Source organism: Lactuca virosa, chromosome 1 (genome assembly GCF_052849685.1).
Source record: "Lactuca virosa cultivar CGN04683 chromosome 1, Lactuca_virosa_CGN04683_v6, whole genome shotgun sequence".
Lineage (NCBI taxonomy): Eukaryota > Viridiplantae > Streptophyta > Magnoliopsida > Asterales > Asteraceae > Lactuca > Lactuca virosa.
In genome coordinates, this window is record NC_136426.1 from 192264026 (window position 1) to 192287356 (window position 23331).

Below are 23331 nucleotides of genomic sequence, written 5' to 3' on the forward strand. Positions count from 1 at the left end.
TATGATGATAATTGCACTTGTTGCACTTGGGGAGGTTACCCGCATAAGTCTTAGCTGGTAGAGGGTTAACAGGAACAGCAGCATGTACAGTAGCAGCATTGACTGCAACTAGCTGTTGCTTCTTTGAGGATTCCTGTGAAAACTTGCCCTTCCTCTTGTTCCGACCCTTCTTGTTGTTGTTGTTGTTGTTGTTTCCCCTTGGTTGTTCTGGTACAGCAACCACTGATTTTTGACGGGCTCCGTGGTCTATAAGAGATTGTGCCAGCTCTTTGGCACTGTCAAAGGTAACAGGCCTCGAAGCTAAAACACTTGACTGAATTTGGGGCGACAGTCCCCAAATATATCTCTCAATCTTTTTTCTCTCCAGAGCAACCATATTCGGGCAAAGAATTGCTAAATCACAGAATCTACTAGTATAGGTTGATATATCAGAACCAACCATTGTAAGACCCCAGAGCTCTTGCTCAAGTTTCTGAATTTCCCCTCGCGGACAGTATTCCCGCATTAGCATGGCTTTTAAGTTCTCCCAGCTTATTGAGTTAGCCACTACCAGAGTAAGTGACTTAACGTGGCCATTCCACCACATTAAAGCTCTATCCGAAAAGGTACATGTAGCGAATTGACTTTGCTACTCTCCGGACATGAGTAGATTTCGAAAATTGCTTCTGTCTTTTCAATCCATTGCCTTAATGCCATAACTCCCCTAGTCCCGTTAAAGGTCTTGGGTTTGGCATTAGAAAAATCTTTATAAATGCACTCTCGCGAGTGCTCGTGACTCTCGCCATGGTTAGAAGGATGTGCACCAACTCCTGACCCACTAGCACCAGGAGTATTGATATGAGACATGGCAGCAGCTACAGCCGCCGTGACCGCCGCTTGGAACATAACAGCGTTGAACTGAGGAGGTGGTGGCAGAGGTGGCGTCGGTGCTTCATTAATAGTGTTTCGTCTTGGATTTCTACGAGGAGGCATATTTCTCTGTAGAAGTTAAAAGATACAAAGATGGTAAGATATCAAGAGTGAATATGAATTCTGATATCTCTGAACTAAAACATATAGTTCAACATGAATCTTGTAATGAATTGGACATAGAAGTCTATAACATGTACAACTTGTAATAGGATGATATGAAATTGAGTGGTTATTTTTCAAAGAGTATGAAAATGCATGTCGATTAAATTGGTATATTCAATACATAAAGTCTGGAAAATTTGACCCTAAATAGGTCTACAATATACCAAATTCTGGGAAAAACATCGACATCATACAGACCAACCGAAAATAAAATTTTCGTGGTCTTACTGGAAAACATGAAAAATAACGCTAGAACCTATCTGTAGACTTAAACTATAACCAAAAGAGTGAACAGAGAACGAGTAGATCATCTCCTACTGGCGACGTGTATCACTTGGACGAAACCTCAACTCAGCCAGTTAACGCTCCACAGCAAGCAGATGTCTTTCATATACTGTCAGACGTGTTCGAAGCTCTATGACTTCAGCTCATGTTATAGCTAACTCTTACAGTAAGGCTTCATTGTCTCTCACTGCTCTGTCTCGAGCATCTTCAAGATGAAGAATGTGGACTGTATTAACTCCTGCATTAGCATCAACTTCCATGATTCGTTTGATGGCTGTCCTACCCTGTATTTCATTTCGAGCAACCCTGCGGACCAGAATTGGCAGGACTCTGTCTGTTGAGCCTCCTTCGCTCAGGTTGTAGAAGTTTCTGTCTTCGTTGTATGGTATAGGTTGAGCCTGCTCTTGACTCCATGTTTCCAAGCTTTCCACCCATAGAGGCGTCGGGCCTTGAAAAGCCAAACGAGGGTTACGATTTTGGGCAACTGGTGGTGGATTATAGGCTTCTGATTCGGAATCATTGTGTTTAGGAAAGTTTTCTGCAAAATCATCATCTAAGGGAATTTCGTGATTTTCTTCTGGCTCTGCATCTTGTCCTTGATCGGGGAAATAAGCGTCTCCAGGTAAGTGAAATCCAACCATTATTATCTAAGCGAGAATAGAGATAAGAGATATAGAATATAGTTAGTAACGATAGATTAAGGATACAAGTTTCTACGAGAGAGACCTACAATTAACAAGTAATGTATTATGTATGACTTGTTCTAGATATTACTATAACTATAAAGTATATACTAATTATATATAACTTGGGTATATTCGACCTTTCATTAAATGACCCGGCTCTAAATCCACAACCAATCAAGGAACAGGAAATGAAGCTAGATCACTTATTCTAAGTCCATATAACTTTAATTATATATAACTGCGATATACCCTTAATATTTATAGTTCTACCCTCAATTGTTCTATTGTTTTCATATGTTTGTTATTAGTATATAGTGCCTAAAATACCCCTATAGTATTTTAATCTTTATGTTCTGTTCTAGAGTTCTTCTGAATATGTATTGTTGGTAAGTTTTAGACATGTCGCAACATCACTATCACTCCCAAACACATGTTGGTCATATCTCAAATCAATATAGTTGATCAGGCTATATTAATCCCAGATATGATTACATAACTGCCCAGGTTTGACTGTAATGTCCAACATCCAAATACTTGTAAGTTCTTATGACTTTGATACTGTACTTGTAGGTATGAGTGTTAGTATACTTCTTGTAAAGATACTTAAATTTTTAAAAAAACATACTTGTAGTCAGAGCACTCAGCCCAAAATGTATTTTTAGTTTGTATATCTTTTATGGATTGATATACTAAGTTCACTATGAACAATGCCCTGATACCAATCTGTCACACCCCCAAACCAGACGACGGAAACGTCCGGGGGTGGAGGACTTCATTTGTAGTATCACAACACATGCATTATAGTAATCAGAGTACAAACAACCACTGTATTTAAAAAGTATAAGTATTTACATGTGTTTCATGATAGTATACTAAACCCAAATAGTTATACAAAAGAAGAAGACAAGACATAAATAACTCCATCTTCTCAAAAGCTCGGGGAGTGCCTGTCTACTGGTTCCCTGAGAATACAAGTAATTTGAAAAGAGAGTATCAATATAAAGTTGAGTGAGTGCATAAATATTTATGTTTGAAAGAATGTTTTCTGTTTCTCGAATATGTAAACTATTCCAGAAAATCCTATATTTTCTTCTGTATATGAAAAGTAGTTTTTGTTACATAAAACTGTTCTATTTGTAAACCAATGTTCTGTATTTGTAATCCTTTTGTAAACTTGTATCTGAGAGTATCTCTGATTTCATCATCTGTTATTGTAGAATGTAATGTAATACTGTAAACTGTATCTTGTAAACTAGTACTTTGAAAATGTACTTAAGTTTAGCTAATTATACACTAACGTATTGTTAATATCTTTTATATGAGTTATTATAACAATACTGACTAGATGGCCTGACCCAACACTATGAATGCGCTGAAAACATGTTGATAACAATTTGTCACTCACAGGCGTGTATGCCTGACTGTAGCTAGCAGTCCGACTGCGGGATTGTCAATCCCAATATAGATCTATACACACATTGTTTCGATCCCCGGCTGGAGATTCTGGTTATAATGTCAGGACTTTACTATATTGTCTAAATGAATTAAACAACCTGTACTACTTGACTCATAAAATCATATAAACGTTACATGTATAATAGGTAAGAAAAACCCAATCATTCTGAAATAAATGACCGACTATATGTTCTTGAAATGGTATGATTAACATGTATTTTGAAAGATGTATACTCTTGATTAGCTTTGAATCAAACCTTTGTTCTTGTAAAACAATGTACTTTAGTATACTTGAATCGTGAATTAATTTTCTGTGAATCATAAATTATACCTATTATAATTTATATGCACTTTCTGAATTGTTACTGAGTATTCATGAATGCAACCCCTTGCTCAACATGTTACAAAGGGTAATTGAAACTTAATGAACTAACTTCTATACTTGTATACATATACAAATATATATAAGTAAATTTAAATGACACTCGGACAAATAACTGATGCTTACAATCCCACATCTAAACAAGGAAAAGGAACCAAAGTGGGTTATCAGTCCTAAGCCTTTTTAATCTTATTTATATAAATATATTTATACAAGTATGATTTCTGGGAGAAATATAAGTTTATAAAAATATTTAAAAGAAGTTTAATATTTTGAAATATATTTTGGTGACTCGATGTCATTTTGAAACAATCATTGAAAAACCATTTGATTTGATGATAACTGAAATCCATTTTGATAATGAAATCCATTTTGATAAGATATTTGAAACCATTTGTTTATAACACAAAATCTTTGTGATAGACTTGTATCCCCCCCCCCCCCCTTAAAACAGTAAAAACTATGAAAATACGGGGGTATGAACTCACCTATAGTAAGTTATTCAAATGTAAGATCGGTGTAGGATGTTAAGTGTCAAGTGAAGTCTTGAACACAAACGGATCCTAATAGCATATAATGACACATATATGAATATAATTATTATTTATACAACTAAATATGCTAAGAAACCATCTTAGGGACTAGCAATCACTTGGACTAAGTGTTAGAATCACATGTGATTCATTAAAGGGGTGTATACGGCCTAACCATGGAGTGTACGACCATGGGTGTACGGCCATGGAGTGTACGGCCGTACACTCATGGTAAAACATGCACAAGAGGGTACTTGAACCATGGGGAAGCTTGTGTGTCTATTGCTCATCAAGATTATGAACTAGGTTCTCTATTTGGAGGCCTTTTTAGGGTGTTTTGAGGTGTGTACGGCCACACCAAGTGTGTACGGCCGTACACCCTTGATGATCTTGAGTAAGATGACGTTTTAAGGCTTTGAATCAAGTATTTAACATGTCCAACTAGTTGATAGAAGGAATACTCACACTTTTGAAGGCTTCTAAGGAGTTCAAGGATCAAGAACAAGTGTGTGTTCTTGGTGTTCTTGGTGAATTGGACGAAGATTTGAAGATCTAACCAACAGAGAAGATTTCATGGATGAAAACATGGATCTTTGCTAGATAAAGCCATGTATCAACAATTCAGTGGAAGGAATTACTTACATCTTTGAAGATTAAGGTGTAGAACTTGATGAACTTTGAGAGAGAATCAGATTTTCTTGAGGTGAAAATGTGTAAAGTGAGAGAGAATGAAGGGAAAACATATATATATATATATATATATATATATATATATATATATATATATATATATATATATATATATGTATATATATATATATATATATATATATATATATATATATGTATATATATATATATATATATATATATAGATATGTATATATATATATGTTTGGGTTTACCGCCACACTTGGGTGTACGGCCGTACACCCATGTGTACGGTTGTACACTCCTGTGTACGGTCGTGCACATGTGTACGGCCGTACACTCCTCTAAAGGGAGTGTTTGGCCCGAGTTCAACACAATGAACTTAAGTTAACTCATCCCTAAACCCAAACATTGAATGTACTAGACTTAGAACACTCAAACAGACTCTGAACAATGCTAAACGATAGCAGAAACGAGTCTGACTGTGATTGAATTTGAAAGACAGTACAAGATTGAAATTTCGGGTTCTCACACTAGAGACACATCTCGCCATCATTGCGTAGAACTCTAAGTTTAAGTCTAAATATCCTCAGTACTCCTAGTTCTTTTAAGCTAATGCACTGATACCAACTATGACATCCTCTAAATTTCAGAACCAAAAAGAACTTTCTGTACACTTTAAAATTCATGATACTTCATTTGAGGAAGATACCAGTATATAAAATCTTTTTGAGCACAATGATTATCTTAAATAAAAATCCTAAGGATGTCATACTTAATATTGATACATAAGTTACCACGTAAAGACTTAATGGTCTTTAACACTATTGCATACTGTCTCTTAATCACTAAACATCCTAATCAAGTTCCAATAGCTTAAGTCTTGATATATACGAAGCTTACAAGTTGAGTAGCTCAGGTTGGTAAACATTGTGATATACATAGGGATTTCAATCCCACAATGTTATTATATATATATATATATATATATATATATATATATATATATATATATATATATATACCATCCGAAATTCAGGTATATTTCTTTTTGTTTAAATTCAAGTTTTTGTCGAGAAAAGCCTCCCCTCGTACACTGGGCATACGCACTTGTATGCTTAGTGTATGAGGGCGCGCATTCATTAGGAATCGAAGCCTCATACGCGGGGCGTACGCTGCCTTGATTGAAAACAATAAGTTGTGGTCTTACGCCTGTATTAAACCATCTTCTAACCTTTGTACCTCATTTTTATCAGCCTCATTTGCCTCTCAACGTCCCTAGAAACCCTAACAGCCATTGGAAGTGATTTTGAGCTTGGAGTGTCAAAGGAAGCCATTTTTGGGTGTGTTTGCAAGGAGAAGAGCTTATGGTACAATTATTGAATGTGGTGAAGCTTCTAGATCTATCATTTCCTTCATCTTAGGGAGCTTCTAGAGGTACAAAGTCCATACCTTTCTTATTTATTATTTAGATATACTTTTGGGCTTGTTTTTAGTCTTTTTGTCCCTTTTTGAAGGTCTTGATCTGTCAAGACCATTTATGATGCCAAAGTTATAGATCTAGACGTTTAGTGGCCTCTTCTAGCTTAAAGGTGCAAACTACATGGTGTTTGTGACCTCCATGCAAGAATTAAGTCATTTATTAAGTTCTTTTGGGCTTTTGGGTTTCATTAAGCCATGCATGCATGTAAAGTTCGCAACTTTACGTTATTACCCGCCTCAAAGAGGTCAAATCTTAGCATTGGAGCAAGTGTCTGAACCAAATAAGAGCTTAATGGCATGGTTGGCAAATCCGAGGAGTACACTGGGCGTACAAACGTGTACGCATATCATACAATCCCTTAAGCGTGTATGCTTAGCATACAAGCTGAGTATGCGCCACGTACTCGGCAGAGGGTTTCAGTATTTTAGGACTTTGGCATGGGATTCGCATGTGGAATTTAGGATCCTAGGGTTGCATCGTAGGCTGTGGCCTGGTTAACTTAGGTGGGTCAATTTCCATTATGGGACTCTAGGGTCATTAGTTGGGCCTCTTGAGCGTTGGACCCATTAGTGTAAATGGGCCATGTTTGGTTGGGGCCATTATAAGGAAACTTCTTTTGGGCCTTGTGGCTTATTATAGTTTGGACTTTGACGTTAGGGCCATTAGTGAAGGAAAAACTTTTGGGCCGTAATGGAGGGATTTGGACATAGGATTTTGGTCCCTTGACTAGGTTGTGTCAAAATCCTAATTAGGGTTATTTGTATATTTATACAGTGTGAGATTTTGGATTGGTAGTCAAGCAGCTATTGTTTTCAGCACACTAAGGTGAGTCTTCTCATTATACCAATGGGTTGAAGGCACCCATGCCGGCCCATTATTTGATATGTGGTCTTAATAGTTGACATGCAATGGTATTTTAGTAGCCATGTAATGAATTACGTGAAGACCATGGGGGGAGCCCATGGCACGTGGTTATCAGACCATTGGGGGAGCCCATGGCACTTGGTTATCAGACCATAGGGGGAGCCCATGGCATTCCAGGTGAAGACTATGGAGGGAGTCCATGGAAATTCTATATATATGTTGCATGGTATTATGTAGTTGTATGTTTTGTGTATTTTGGGAACTCACTAAGTGTTTGCTTATGGTTTGTTGGGTGTTTCAGGTAGTTCTGGTTCTAAGTGGAATGGCCCGGCTTGATGGTGCAACATTCACTCTCCAGTATTTCCGCATTTATTTTTTTGGATACTCTGATCTTTTGGATATTATTTGATGTAATGGAATTTGGAAGAAAAAACATGATTGTAATTTCTAAATATTAAATGAAAATTTTAATCTAAATATTCGGGCTGTTATAAGTGGGTATTAGAGCCTTGGTTTGAGGGATTCGCGCACACTCTTGAGTGTGTCAGAACTGAAACTGGGGAAGTGGTAAACATTTTTCAAAAGAAACAAATATTAAATTTTTCTTAAAACAATTTTCTTAAGTAAAGAGGAGAGTGCGATGCGCGAAATCGGCCGAGCTCAAGTAAGTGTTCCCAATGTATTAACCATGCTAGAAATATATTCTTGGAAATTGATGTTGACTTGGTTATTAGCTAAGTGTATGCTTTCAAAGTTGTATATGTCTAGAATTGCATTGCCCTAGAATGATGGATTCTACCTTATTTCCTGTTCCTTGTTTGGTTGTGGCATTAGGGTAGAAGCTTTATTTGATAGTCTATGTGATTCTATTTGTGTATAACTTGCATGAATAGGGAAAACTGCAGGGTTGATTTAGGTTTCTGGTTTTGTGAGGATTGAGAAATCCTAGGGTAGTCTAGGAAATATGTATATGCTGTGTTTTGTGGGTCATGTTTAGTCTGTGGTTGGGTGAATTAGAGGTATCATGTATCGCCTTAGGGTAGGTACAGGTAGGTGTGGAAGGTAGTATTGGGCCCATACTACTGAAAGCACAAGACGTGTACCCGAAACAAGGATAGACTTGGAAGCTCTGAGGAGTCCGGTGAGGAGGAATCCCTTCGAACTTCCATATCAATTGATCTTTATGTTGTATTTTTCAGTTGAGGATGGTGACGATTATGAGAGGAGGTTCAGGTTTGGGATCAGGATCACGATCAAGTTTAGGATCTGGTGTAGAGCTAATTGATGAGAGGTAGCGCGAGCTTGTCGCGAATGAGGTTACTCATGGAATCCTTGACGCTACCCCAGTCATCTTTGGTACCGTCATGGAGGGGATCATGGAGATTATGGAGGAATGACTCAAGTATATTCGAGTCGAGATTGATGCGGGTCAGATTGGGACTCGAACTCCCTCATTCTGAGAGTTCAAGGTGTGTGGTGCGCCTGAGTTCTTCGGGAATAAGGACCCCATCTCTAGTCTCTGCTGGGTTGTTGATATGGAGAATGCCCAGCACACGAGCTTTTTCCCCGAGGCAGCAAAGGTGGGGTTCGCGTTCTGTATACTGAGGGATCAGGCACGAGACTGGTGGGAAGAGGTTACCCGCGATGTAGGATCGGTGGGTATGGCGGAGATCATATGGGAGGAGTTTGTTTTGAGGTTTGATCAGGAGTTTGCACCATTCATTAAGGTGGAACGATTGGTGAGGGAGTTCCAGGACCTTCACTAGACCACGAAGACTGTAGCGGAGATCACCGCCAAGTTTAGACAGAGAGCACTGTTGGTTCCGCAGTACATTGCAGATCAGGAGATGAAGAAGAAGAGGTATCATTCCATGCTGAGGGATGATATATGAGAGTTCGTGAGCTTTTCGGGGTGCAATACCCTAAATGACATGGTGGAGAAGGCTCAGGAACGGGAAATTGAGTTGGAGCTCCGGACGAAGCGGAAGCCAGAGTACGTTCAGACAGCAATGGGTTAGGCTAAGAAGTGTAAGACCTCGGATCCTCCCTGCAGAGTCCAGTTGGGTCGGGGTCGCTGTGCTAAGTGAAATAGGCCGCACAGTGGAGCCTGTCGGGTAGCAGGCTCGGCATGTTACGCTTGTGGCCAACTGGGCCACATGAGCATGGATTGTCCCAAGAACGACTTGGTTCGTTTTCACTGCAACTAGACCGGTCATAAAAAGGCCGATTGTCCGAGGTTGTTTGGAGGAGCAATGGTGGCGCTTGCGCCCGCCACAATGAGGATTACGGATGGCCGCCCGATCAAGGTGGAGGCTCCTGCAGTGAAGAGCAGGGCATTTCAGCTGACTATAGAGGAGGCCGGAGCAGCGCCGGACGTCATGACTGGTATGTCACCTATCTATATCTTATTTATTTTATTGTTATGGTTATGTTGTTATGATCTTGCATAAGGAGTTTTTTGGTCAATGGATTGTCGGCACATGTTCTTTTTTATTCAGGGCCTACCCGATCATTTGTATCTCTTGCACTCAGCAAGAAGTTTCGAGATGCTCCGAGGACTTTGCATTCCCCTCTTGAGGTAGAGATTGGGGATGACTAGACGGTGAGCGCTGCAAGGGTATTTCAGAGGATTATTTTGAACATGTTCGATGAGAGGTTTCCTATCGATTTGGTATTGATTCATTTGAGGGGATTTAAAGTAATCATCAGGATGGACTGGTTGGGGCCCAATGGGGACGTAATTGACTGTGAGCGGCAGCTGGTGAGAGTTGGAATGTAACATTCTGTTCCGAATCGATTCTTAGTCTGAGGATGTGGCCCGAAGATCGGTCATCATAAGGATTAACACTTTTGAAAAGGTAAGATCTAGGCCCATTTGGGTGTGGGTGATGTATTAGAAGTGATCCGGGTGTTCGGTTTGTGTTTTGGAGTCTAGGTGTATTTCGGTAAAGTGGAATTTCGGAAGTTCTTAAGGAAGGTATGAGTTGATAGAAGTGTAGGGCTTCTCGTCATCTTTCCGTGGGTATAAGGATCGTCGGAATCAGACTTATAACGAAGAAGTTATGGCCTTCGGAAGTTTAGTGGTTTTCAGGCTTAGCCGAGTACACAGGGCGTACACAAAGAGTACGCGGGGCGTACTAGTGAAGAAGGAAGTACATTGGGCGTACTGACCAGGATGGTCACGAATGTTCTTCGGAGTATGTTGGGCGTACCAGAATTACGTTGGGCGTACGCCAGTCAGATCAGAACCCTATTTTAGGTTCTTGGACTCTATTTAAGCTCCTTATCTCATAACCTAACCCTAATATCTTCGGCCTCCACCCTATATAACCCTAAAAATCGTCTTTAACCATTCATGGTGGCATTTTGAGCTTATGGAGTCCATTTTTTGAGTGTTTGGCCCATTTTCAAGAAGATGGTGCTTGATGCAAAGATGGGAATCAAGGAGGAGCTTATGGATCTGGCTTTTGGGACTCATTCTCAGCTTGATGAAGGTATAAAACTTTGAAATTGATCATTCATCTCTTAGATCTACCATTTGTGAGTTTTTGTTCATTTTGGTCCCAAGTATGAGATCTAGTGGTCTTGATTTCATTCCAGGAGCTTTGAGTTGCCCCTTTTAATGTTTCTGAGGTTCAACGTCCATAAAGTTGGCACCATTAGAGTTTAAGACCATCTATGTTGGAGTTTGAGCCAATTCCATGAAAGTAGAATGCTATTTGGTCTTATTGGGGGCATGCAAAGTCACCAAGTCAGTGACTATATGGGTTTAGACATTATTTGGGACTCAGATATGTGGTTTGGATTTATGACTTAAAGCATTAAGTGCTTAATAGCAGAAGTGAGGCTAGAGGGTATTACGATGGGCATACAAGCCAGTACGCGCAACGTACAGGTCATTAAGCGAGTACGCGCAGCGTACTACTGAGTACGCCCTGGGTACTCAGCTAGGTTGGGTTTCGGAATTTGGGCTTCAGGTTTGGGCCATTCATGGGACTTTATGGATCTTATGGTTTTGGACTTTGTGTTTTAGGTCCTGTTTGGGCATCAGGTTTGGGGTTGACATTTATTTATGGAGGCCCATTACGGTTTTGAGCCCAAATTGGAATATTGGGTCATAGATTGGGTCTTAGGGAATTTTTTGTAATTGGGCCTTGTGGACTATTGGGTTTAGGCCCAATTTGGAAATTGGGCCATTGATGGATTTATGGACATTATAGTGTTGGGCTTTTGTTTTGGGTTTGGGCCTTAGTTTTGGATCAGACTAGGCTAGGGGTAGAATGGTCATTTTACCCCATGCATGGATTAAGGATTATGGATGGGACCCAATTGCTAATTGGGTATACTGTTTGGTAGTGACAACTCAGGAAGCTGGCGAGGCAGCAGCTAAGGAATTCATGCGGGAAGCTTCTACAGTGCGAGATTTGTGGTATACTTGTTGTAGAGATATGTGGTATGAAGTTAGATATGATTGGTAAATTCTAGGTATATATATACATGAAATATTTGCAGGGAAAGACCATGGGGGAGCCCATGACACTTGGATGTAAGACCATGTGGGGGAGCCCATGGCTGTCCGGCAGGGAAAGACCATGGGGGAAGCCTATGGCCCTTAGGTGTAAGACCAAGTGGGGGAGCTCATGGCGTCCTTATGCAGGGATATGTGGTAGAGATAGCTTTTATAGCTAATGTTATATGGTAGAGATAGCTTTATGGCTAATATGATATGTGATATGTGGTAGAGATAGCTTTTATAGCTAATGTTATATGGTAAAGATAGCTTTATGGCTAATATGATATGTGGTATGTGGTAGAGATAGCTTTTACAGCTAATGTGATATATGTTATGTGGTAGAGATAACTTTTATAGCTAATATGATATGTGGTATGCGGTATAGATAACCTTTATAGCTAGTATGATATGTGTTATGTGGATTGTGTGTGGGGTATGATCTGGGGGACTCACTATGCTTCGTGCTTACGGTTTACAATTTTTGTTTCAGGTATCATCAATTTGGAAAAGAAGGGCTCGGATTGATCGTAATGCACACACCTACGATTTCTGCAATGAATGATTTTGGGATGAAATCTGATAAATGTTTTACTTATTGATGATTTGAAATGTTTGAAATAAATGGTATCAATGTTTTAGCTATATTAAAAATAAAATTTTTACCCTCGATTTTTGGGTCGTTAGAAGTTGGTATCAGAGCCTTGGTTTGAGGGATTCGGACATACTTTCGGGTGTGTCTGAACTCAGATTGAAGATCTGTAAATCTTTCAAAAGAAAAATGTTTTAAGTAATGAATTTCTAAGACAAGAAAGGGTGTGGTGCACTTAATCGGCTGAGCTCAAGTAAGTTTCCCCAGAATACCCATATATGTATCTGATATGATTTGATTTATGAAAATGAGAATCGCATGCTAGTTACGGCTAGGAGAGATGCCTTTATATGATATGTGATCTGGTAGACTTGCATGCTAGTGCTGAGTAGTCAGCAATAGATTGACCTGATATGGTATGCCATGTTAGAATAAGAATGATTATTGGTATTGGTAAAAAGGTTATACGGTTAGGATCTTATAGCCTTAGAATAATTGATTTGGCCTTAGTTCCCGTTCCTCATATGGTTGTGGTCCTAAGGTAGAGTCTATTATTCGACAGTCTATTGGATCCTGTTCTGTGTATAATTTGCATGCATAAGGCAGCCGGCAGTGAGGATGGATGGACGTGGATAGCACATGTTGCGATATGTGGGTTGAATGTTCTATGATATTCCGTTGGATCGGAGTGCTACTACACGAATGTTGCTTGCTTTGTGCTTTGTGGAGCTCTTAAGTGATGCGAGTCAACCACTAAGTGGATATGACGCTATCCAGGAGGTGGATGGCTGGCATCATGGAGAATTCTTCAGCAGCTGATGGCAGGGCGAGGCCGGGAACCTAGGAAAGCCTAGGATATGCTGCAGCAAGTTAGTGGGGCGGTTCGGTGAGATTGGGAACATAGGGGGGCCTAGGAGTTGCTTCGGTGAGTATCGTGCTGCTGTTGAGCGGATATTTTGTGCATCGGTGGGGTAGGTGACTTAGAGGATTCGGGAGGATTGCTAAGGAAAGTATGGATAGGTGTGGAAGGTAGTATGGGCCCATACTACTAAAATCACAGGATCCATACTCGAATTGGTGAGAGTCTTGGAGAATCTAAGAAGCTTATGGGAAGGAGGATTCTTGGTTACGCTCTGATACTGGAGATGACTGCTTTGCCAGGTGAGGATGAGCACCCATGAGGGAGGACCGGGATTTGGTCCCGGCTCCGGTGGTGAGTCAGTTAGTGGGGCGGTTCGGTGAGATTGGGAACATAGGGGGGGCCTAGGAGTTGCTTCGGTGAGTATCGTGCTGCTGTTGAGCGGATATTTTATGCATCAGTGTGGTAGGTGTCATAGAGGATTCGGGAGGATTGCTAAGGAAAGTATGGATAGGTGTGGAAGGTTGTATGGGCCCGTACTACTGAAATCACAGGATCCATACTCGAATTGGTGAGAGTCTTAGAGAATCTAAGAAGCTTATGGGAAGTAGGATTCTTGGTTACGCTCTGATACTGGAGATGACTGCTTTGCCAGGTGAGGATGAGCACCCATGAGGGAGGACCGGGATTTGGTCCCGGCTCCGGTGGTGAGTCAGTTAGTGGAAGCACTGCCAGGATTTTGAGTTCGCCTTGGATCAGGCGACAAGGATTGTGCAATCTATTGCTCTTTCAGAATTGGAGACTATGTCTTGGGGGTGATTAGTAGCTGGGTTTAGAGCAGAGGTTTCTCCAGCTATTGCAGTTCAGCCGTTAACGAGTGACCTGGTGAGTGGGTCAGTATGCGAGACCCTGAATGATATGGGTCCCGAACCCGAGAGCAGAAAATCGATTTGGAGTACCTCGAGCAGAGAGGTTCAGGTCATGTGAATTTAGTGGAGAATCTCGGGAAGAGATCCAAGAGTTTGGATCTGTTTTTGAGAGGCCAGTAGGGCCGGATTCGGTGTAGTGCTTGCGGGAAACTGCACGAGGGAGTTTTTCGTTTCAAGGTTATAGTAAGTTTACCTATGGGTTTGTTTCCCTGCTTGTGTTTGGGTTGTACCTTCAAGAAGAGTTATATGCCATCTGCATGGCATGAATTTGGTTGGAATAGTATGGGGTCGTCTCCTTGTATATTGTGGATTGTCCAGTGTCCGAGTGTCATTTGGGTATGGTCGGCGTTGGTTCAAGGGTTTTTACGATGGAATTATGACTAGGTTTCAGTAACCTTAGCAATTATGTTTGGAAAGGATTTCGAGGTTGCCGAGGGAAGAGAGAGAGAAGTTGTCGCTGAAGTGTTATGGGAGCATCCGACCTTTGGACTCTGAGATCTGAGTGTGATATCAGTTTAAACAGCTAGAGTCATTGGCATTGTTGGGGATTCAAGAAGTGTTAGCTAGTTTTCGGGAATCGTGTTGCTTGGGAAGGGTTATTCATGTTGTTCAAGCTTTGTTAAGTACCGGCCGTCAGCAGATTGATCACTGGAACGAGAGAGGGTTTGGGAATCCTTCAATTCTCATATGCTGAGCACACTTAGTTGAATCTAAGTGGGGGAGAGTCATTCAGATTTCCAGGATAGAAGCGAGTGTAAAACAAGGATGCGTCTCACATTCCCCTTTGGCGGATGAAAGGCGGCCTTAGGGGCTGACTGAATATAGGATATCGTGGGATGGGAGTGCGGGAAACTCCCCAACATTTGGATCGTGTCTTTCTGACGTCATATAGCAGGCTTTGGGGGAGGGAACTAGGTAGAGTTCCACTCAGTATTTGAGTTCAATTGGGAGGATAGACCTTGTGGGCGCTCAACGTTGAGATGTGCTCGTTTTGATAGATGAGCGATAGGGCTATGGACATTGATCATGTTAGTGTGGAAAGTATTGTAAGACTACGGGGGAGCCGTAGCATTCACTAGCAGTCGGATAGTGTGGAAAGTGTTGTAAGACTACGGGGGAGCCGTAGCATTCATTAGCAGTCGGATAGTGTGGAAAGTGTTGTAAGACTATGGGGGAGCCGTAGCATTCACTATCGTTCAGATAGCGTGGGAAGTGTTTTAAGACTGCGGGGGAGCCGTAGCATTCACGAATTCTTTCAGATGATTGAGGCTAGGATAGACTAGTTCACAAGATTGTGGGGAAGCCACAACTTTATAGAATCAGGATCGGAGATGGTTATTCGATCGGTTATCCGTGGGCGAGCCCGGACGGTTATAGGAATTCCGAATGGAACTGGTAGAGACTATTGAGTCAATGGTTTGGACCTTGAGTTGCAGGATCTTTTGGATAAGTGGTATGTGACACGGTAGGGCTACGGCTGGGTAGTCATGATGTTTGATCTCTTTGAAACCTGGTGGTTGGATCGGGTGCGAGACTGGTAATCTTGGGGATCGACTAAGGGTATCTATTTATCGATAAGGTAAGGGATGTCGGAAGTTATGGTGCATTATGGATCTTGAGGTAGTAGCGGGGTATTGACTCTTTTCGGAAAGGATTCTGAATCGGGGTTCGCGCATGTTCAGTACAGGATTTTTTTTCAGTGAGATAAGATTTGGGAGCATAAGGATGCCAAGGGCATCACATGTAGGATACGAGGGTAATGAATGGGTTTGGTTCAATCGTAGCTAAAGGAGACTGGGAATGACGAAAGACTACCATATTCGGGTAGCGCGCACTATTGTATTGGATTCAGTGGCGACAGGTTGTCGAGTTATGATGATTAGATGTGTCAGAAGGATTGACGGATTCATGGGTGACGGTAGGGCAACTATTGCTAGACTAGGTCATTTCGGAGGTCACCTGGGGCGAGTGTGTGGTTGCTAATCGGTTCAGCAACCGGGTAGGAAACCGGTATCCCGAATGTAGGCGTTCGACATTCGGTTATGGTAAGCGAATTCATTCAGTTGGTAACATCAAGACAATTGGGATTGAAGAGAGTCTGGTTTGTGTTGGGTCCTTTTTCCTCTTATCGGCCAATGAATGATCGGGGTAACGGCTGTGTCCCTCGGAATGTCGGGTGTTGGTATTAGTTGGGCTCAGAACGGGTTGCCATTATTGGTAAGAGGTGGTTTTATTCTAGAGGGTTTCAGGTTCGTTCCTTTTTCAGGTTGGAAGGTCCTTTTAGGGGTGGTATCGGTTGCCTTGGGGAGGCTGTATTTATTCCGGATTGTGGAGGTATGGATCATATTGTTATATGTACTGGGAAGGAAGGACATGTTTTAAAGACGAAATCTAATTCAAGTGGGGGAGAGTTGTAACATAAGGATTATGACTGAGGATGTGGCTCGAAGATCGGTCATCATAAGGATTATGACTTTTGAAAAGGTAAGATCTAGGCCCATTTGGGTACGGGTGATGTATTAGAAGTGATTCGGATGTTCGGTTTGTGTTTTGCTGTCTAAGGGTATTTCGGTAAAGTGGCATTTCGGGCTTTTGTGGAAAATAGACTATTGTTTGGAAGGTATTAAGGAAGGTATGATTAGATAGAAGTGTAGGGCTTCTCGTTACCTTTCCATGGATATAAGGATCATCAGAATCGGGCTTATAACGAAGAAGTTATGGCCTTCGGAAGTTTCGTGGTTTTCAGGCTTAGCTGAGTACACGAGGCGTACACAAAGAGTACGCGGGGCGTACTAGTGAAGAAGTAAGTGCGTTGGGCGTATTGACCAGGATTGTTGCGAATGTTCTTCGGAGTACGTTGGGCATACCAAAATTACGTTGGGTGTACGCCAGTCAGATCAGAACCCTATTTTAGGGTCTTGGACCCTATTTAAGCTCCTTATCTCATAACCTAACCCTAATATCTTCAGCCTCCACCCTCTAAAACCCTAGAAATCGTCTTTAACCATTCATGGTGGCATTTTGAGCTGATGGAGTCCATTTTTGGAGTGTTTGGAACTCATTATCAGCTTGATGAAGGTATAAAGCATTGAAGTTGATCATTCATCTCTTAGATCTACCATTTGTGAGTTTTTGTTCATTTTGGTCCCAAGTATGAGATCTAGTGGTCTTCATTTCATTCCAGGAGCTTTGAGTTGCCCCTCTTAGTGTTTCTGAGGTTCAAGGTCCATAAAGTTGGAACCTTTAGAGTTTAAGACCATCTACGTTTGAGTTTGAGCCAATTCCATGAAAGTAGAATGTTATTTGCTCTAATTGGGGGCATGCAAAGTCACCAAGTCAGTGACTTTATGGGTTTAGACATTATGTGGGACTCAGATATGTGGTTTGGATTTATAACTTAAAGCATTAAGTGCTTAATGGCAGAAGTGAGGCTAGAGGATAGTACGTTGGGCGTACAAGCCAGTACGCGCAGTGTATTGCTGAGTATGCCCTGCGTACTCAGCCAGGTTGGGTTTCGGACTTTGGCTTCGGGTTTGGGCCATTCATGGGCCTTTATGGATCTAATGGTTTTGTACTTTGTATTTTGGGTACTGTTGGGCCATCAGGTTTTGGGGTTGACATTTATTTATGGAGGCCCATTTTGGTTTTGAGCCCAAATTAGGAAATTGGGTCATAAATTGGGTCTTAGGGAATTTTTTGTAAGTGGTCCTTGGCGACTATTGGGTTTGGGCCCAATTTGGAAATTGGGCCATTGATGGATTTATGGACATTATAGTGTTAGGCTTTTGTTTTGGGTTTGGGGCTTAGTATTGGATCAGACTAGGCCAGGGTTAGAATGGTCATTTTACCCCATGCATGGATTAAGGATTATGGATGGGACCCAATTGCTAATTGGGTATATTGTTTGGTAATGACAGCTCGGGAAGCTGGCAGGGCAGCAGCTAAGGAATTCATGCGGGAAGCTTCTACAGTGCGAGGTGAGTCTTCTTACCATACCAGTGGGTCCAAGGCACCAAGGCCGACCCATTTTATGATAGATGAAATACTTGTTGTGTAGAGATGTGTGGTATACTTGATGTAGAGATATGTGGTATGATAGTTAGATATGTTTGGTAATATGCTAGTTATATATATACATGAGATATTTGCAGGGAAAGACCATGAGGGAGCCCATGATACTTGGATGTAAGACCATGTGGGGGAGCCCATGGCTGTCCAACAGGGAAAGACCATGGGGGAGCCCATGCCACTTAGGTGTAAGACCATGTGGGGGAGCCCATGGCGTCCTTATATAGGGATATGTGGTAGAGATAGCTTTTATAGCTAATGTTATATGGTAGAGATAGCTTTATGGCTAATATGATATGTGATATGTGGTAGAGATAGCTTTTATAGCTATTATTATATGGTAGAGATAGCTTTATGGCTAATATGATATGTGGTATGTGGTAGAGATTGCTTTTACAGCTAATGTGATATATGTTATGTGTTAGAGATAGCTTTTATAGCTAATATGATATGTGGTATGCGGTAGAGATAGCTTTTATGGCTAATATGATATGTGTTATGTGGATTATGTGTGGGGTATCCTCTGGGGGACTCACTAAGCTTCGTGCTTACGGTTTACAGTTTTGGTTTCAGGTATCATCGGTTTCGAAAAGAAGGGCTCGAATTGATCGCAGTGCACACACTTATGATTTCCACAATGAATGATTTTGGGATGAACTCTGATAAATGTTTTACTTAATGATGATTTGAAATGTTTGAAATAAAGCGTATCAATGTTTTAGCTATATTAAAAATGAAATTTTTACCCTTGATTTTTGGGTCGTTACATTGAACCCCAAGTGGGGGAGAACTGGTGAGAGAGCCCCGCACGAGCCATCTCTCTATTCGGCTGCGAGGGCTAGAAGACTTCTTCAGCAGGGTTGTTCTGGGTTTCTGGCTTATGTCTCGGATTGAAGGGTACAGACCATGACATAGTTGAGCAGGGTATCTATTGTGTGATATTTTCGTGATGTTTTTCCAGAGGAGTTGCGTGGGGTGCCTCCCGAGAGGTAGGTCGAGTTCTGGATTTTCTTGATTCCTGGTGCGGCTCCGATAGCCAAGCCGTCGTATTGTCTAGCTCGGCCTGAGATGCAGGAGTTGTCTACGCGGCTACGGGAACTTCTAGACAAGGGATTTATTCGTCCGAGTAGTTCCCCGTGGGGAGCACCGATCCTGTTTGTGAGAAAGAAGGATGGGTCACACAAGATGTGTATTGATTATTGGGAGCTGAACAAGATGATGGTGAAGAACCGTTACCCGTTTCCGAGGATCGACGATTTATTTGATTAGTTTCAGGGTGCATCTTGGTTTTCCAAGAATGATCTTCGGTCGTGATATCATCAGATGAGGATCAGGGATGAGGTTATACCGAAGACGGCTTTCATAACTTGATATGGTCATTACAATTTCGTGGTGATGCCATTCGGGCACACCAATGCCCTGACAACGTCTATGGACCTGAAGACGAGGGGAGCAGACCGATGTTGGATAAGTCTCTGATTGTTTTTATTGATGACATCCTGGTCTAGTCCAAGACCAAGGAGAATCACGAGCAGCATTTGAGGGAGGTGTTAGAGACCTTGAGGTGGGAGAGACTTTATGCCAAATTATCCAAATGCGAGTTTTAGTTGCATGAGGTGCAGTTTTCGAGGCACATCAATAAACCAAGAGGGTATATTGGTGGACCCGACCAAGATTGAGGCGATGATGCGTTGGGAGGTTCCAAGGAACGCATCTGAGATCTGAAGTTTCTTGGGCCTTGCGGGGTACTATTAGAGATTTATTCAGGACTTCTCCAATATTGCAGTGCCTTTGACTCGTCTGACCAAGAAAAATGTGACCTTTCAGTGGCGTCCATATCAGCAGTTGGCCTTCGAGACTTTAAGATAGAAATTGTGCGAGGCCTTGATTCTGGCGTTACTCGTGAGATTGGATGATTTTGTGGTATATTGCGATGCTTCTACTTTAAGTTTGGGGGTTGTACTTATGCAGAGGGGACACGTGATTGCTTAACCCTCGAGGCAGCTGAAGCCTCATGAGGCGAGTTACCCCACTCATAACTTGGAATTGGGGGCGGTGGTTTTTGTTGGATTAGGTGTCTAAGCCCATAACTATAATTGGTATGTACTTGACCCGATAGTAGCATGGTCCTTTTAGGTTGCCTTCACCATAGCAATTTGATAGGATGAGTTTTGGGAAAGAGGTTAATTAATGATTTATTACTATATTATAAGAATAATATATTAATTGATAAATCATATTGTTTAATTAGTATTGACCAGAAATTAATTTGAAATTAATTTAGTGATCAAAAGAGACTGATTAAAAGAACGGGGACCGATTATGTAAATCAGTAATAGTTGTAGTTTTGGCTGATGGACTCTATTGATATGGGGTGGACAAAAATCTATGGGAAGCCCATAGAGTTTCCGTCCAACGCCTATCATGTGGGGGTCTGTGGATTGCTTAGGGCCTAAGCAAGGGAAGTAGGGTTTCCAGTTGAAAACCCAAGTAGCCTCAACTATAAAAAGAACCTCAAGGCTCTTGAAATCAGCCACTTGATTCCCTAGAAGAAACCTTGGCCGAAATTATGTAGCCTCCATATCTCTCTCTTGTTTATCCATTGCTAAGTGGTGTTTGTGACTCCATTAGAGGTGCAACAATTGAGGCACTAAGCTCTTGAAGGTCAAGATCAAGCAATCAACAAGAAATGTAATCTTCTAACCCTAATATATGTAGATTTCGATTTTATATCTTAGAATTAGGGTTCTTTCTTTGGAAAATTAGTTTGCATGTATAACTTGAGAAAAACCTAGATCCACAACAATTAGGGTTGCATGTGCAACATAGGAATGTTGTAATGCTCAAAACCCATCAGTGGTATAAGAGATTAGGGTATTTTTATGTTATATTTGATGTTATTGTGTTTTCCCAAAGATAGAACAAAATTGATTTTTGTTCACTGCCTGATGAACTCGACGAGTCCAAAGATGGACTCGATGAGTTGGACCAACTCGACGAGTCCATGCCCTGACTTGACGAGTTGGTTCGTCAGTTGGCAGATTTTTCGGATTTCAAGCCTAAATTAGATAAGGATCATTACCTTAAATTGTTTTAACTGTAAAAATTCGAATTTTCTGTTATAATAATGAATATCCTCATCTAATTGAAAGATAATGGTCAAATTTTAAGCTAATGTTCAAATTATGTGATTAGTTTAAATATTTAAAATTTGATCTAGAAGTTTTGAAAAGTTTCAAAAATTGCCCTCAAGTTTTGGAATTTAAAATTTGATTAAAAGTTTTAATTTTGAAATATTAAATTCTAAAACCCTAGTGTTTTAAAATTTTAAAATACAACCCTTATACTATTGTAATATTAAAAGATTAATATGTATATATGTATAAGATGAGTCAATCTTACCGTTAGTAGGCCTCATTCACGAAGTCGATCTATAAGGGGGGTATAAGGAAACTGCTTATAAAATGGCGGTTGAATGGGTGTCCACTCTCACCCACCGCTTCCTTGATTGGTGGAGGGTCGTTAGCCGAAAGGGTAGGATAGGACATTAATTCCTCATTAATAAGTATAATGAATATTATAAAGTAACTAAATGTTTTTATAAAATTCCCAATTTTAGTTACTTTAGGAAAATGTGAAAATGATGCTATTCCATGAAATTGCACTTTAAACCTTGTCAAATCATTAGTGGAGCGTGTGTGGTTAACCGTCACACTAACTTGGACTAACAAGGGTGGCAAAGGGTAGCTCGATAATTACCATATATCAATGGAGCATGTATGGTTAATCGAAACATTGATTAGGTGGTAAACCACATCGAGAGTGCCAAGCTAATTTGATGGTTATTCACACTTTGTTTGTGATCCTCGGTATCCCAGTCACAAACTTGAAGGGCGTAATCGAGATTGAACATGCCATTGAAAAGTTCAATGAATCTCAAAAGAATTTAGGAATTTCATTTCATTTAAAACCTAACTCTTCATTTTGTTTTTCATGGTGGAATTGGTTAATCGTCATTTACCTACCTTCAAATAAGTTGCAATTGGATTATGACATCCCTCTTCCGAATTGTAAATTATTGTGTTGGGTCCTAACCTTAATATTTCATTTGGGTGTTATATGAAGGATTCTTTATCTAATCAAAAGTTTATTCCTTTTCCTTTGTAGATGTCTTGCTCAAACAACGCTTCTGGCTCGAACTCCAACTCCTCAAGCTCCTTTTCTATATTAAACATTTGTGGCAGGGTCACCTTTGGTGGATCAAATTTCAATGATTGGATTCGCAACATGCGTATGGCCTTACGGTACAAGGAGAAATAATACGTCCTCGACAAAGAAATCAATGAGATAGATGAAACCAAAGCTTATGCTGAACAAATAGCTGAGTATAGGGCTCATGAAAAGGACGCGACAAAGATGTCGTCTATAATGGTAACCACTATGACTCATGAGCTGCAGCGGTTCTACGAGGACTACTGGCCTTATAACATGTGCCAAGATTTGATGGAAAAGTACCATCAAAGAGCGCATCACGAAAGGTACGAGATTGTCGACTCGCTGATAACAACCAAGATGAAAGATGGAGAGTCCATCACGAGCCACTTGCAAAGGATGCAAAGGTATGTCGATTGGTTGCTCAAGTTGAATGTCAACTTTGAAGAAAATTTGGCGATTGATATTATTCTCCACTCTTTACCACCTTGTTATGATCAGTTCAAGATGACTTATCATATGAACAAGGAGGAAGTCACCTTGAGCAAGCTTCAAGGTTTGTTAGGAACTGCTGAAAGTGTACTTAAAGGCAAAGCTGTCGAGTCCACCCCTACTGCTTCTGGCTCTGTCCTCGCTATAGGACATGGAAAAATGAAACAGAGGAAAGCTCCCTCTAAGAGCCACAAGGGAAAGTCCCATAATGGATCCTCTTCAAATGGATCCAAAGGTAAAGCCGGTTCTGCCACTC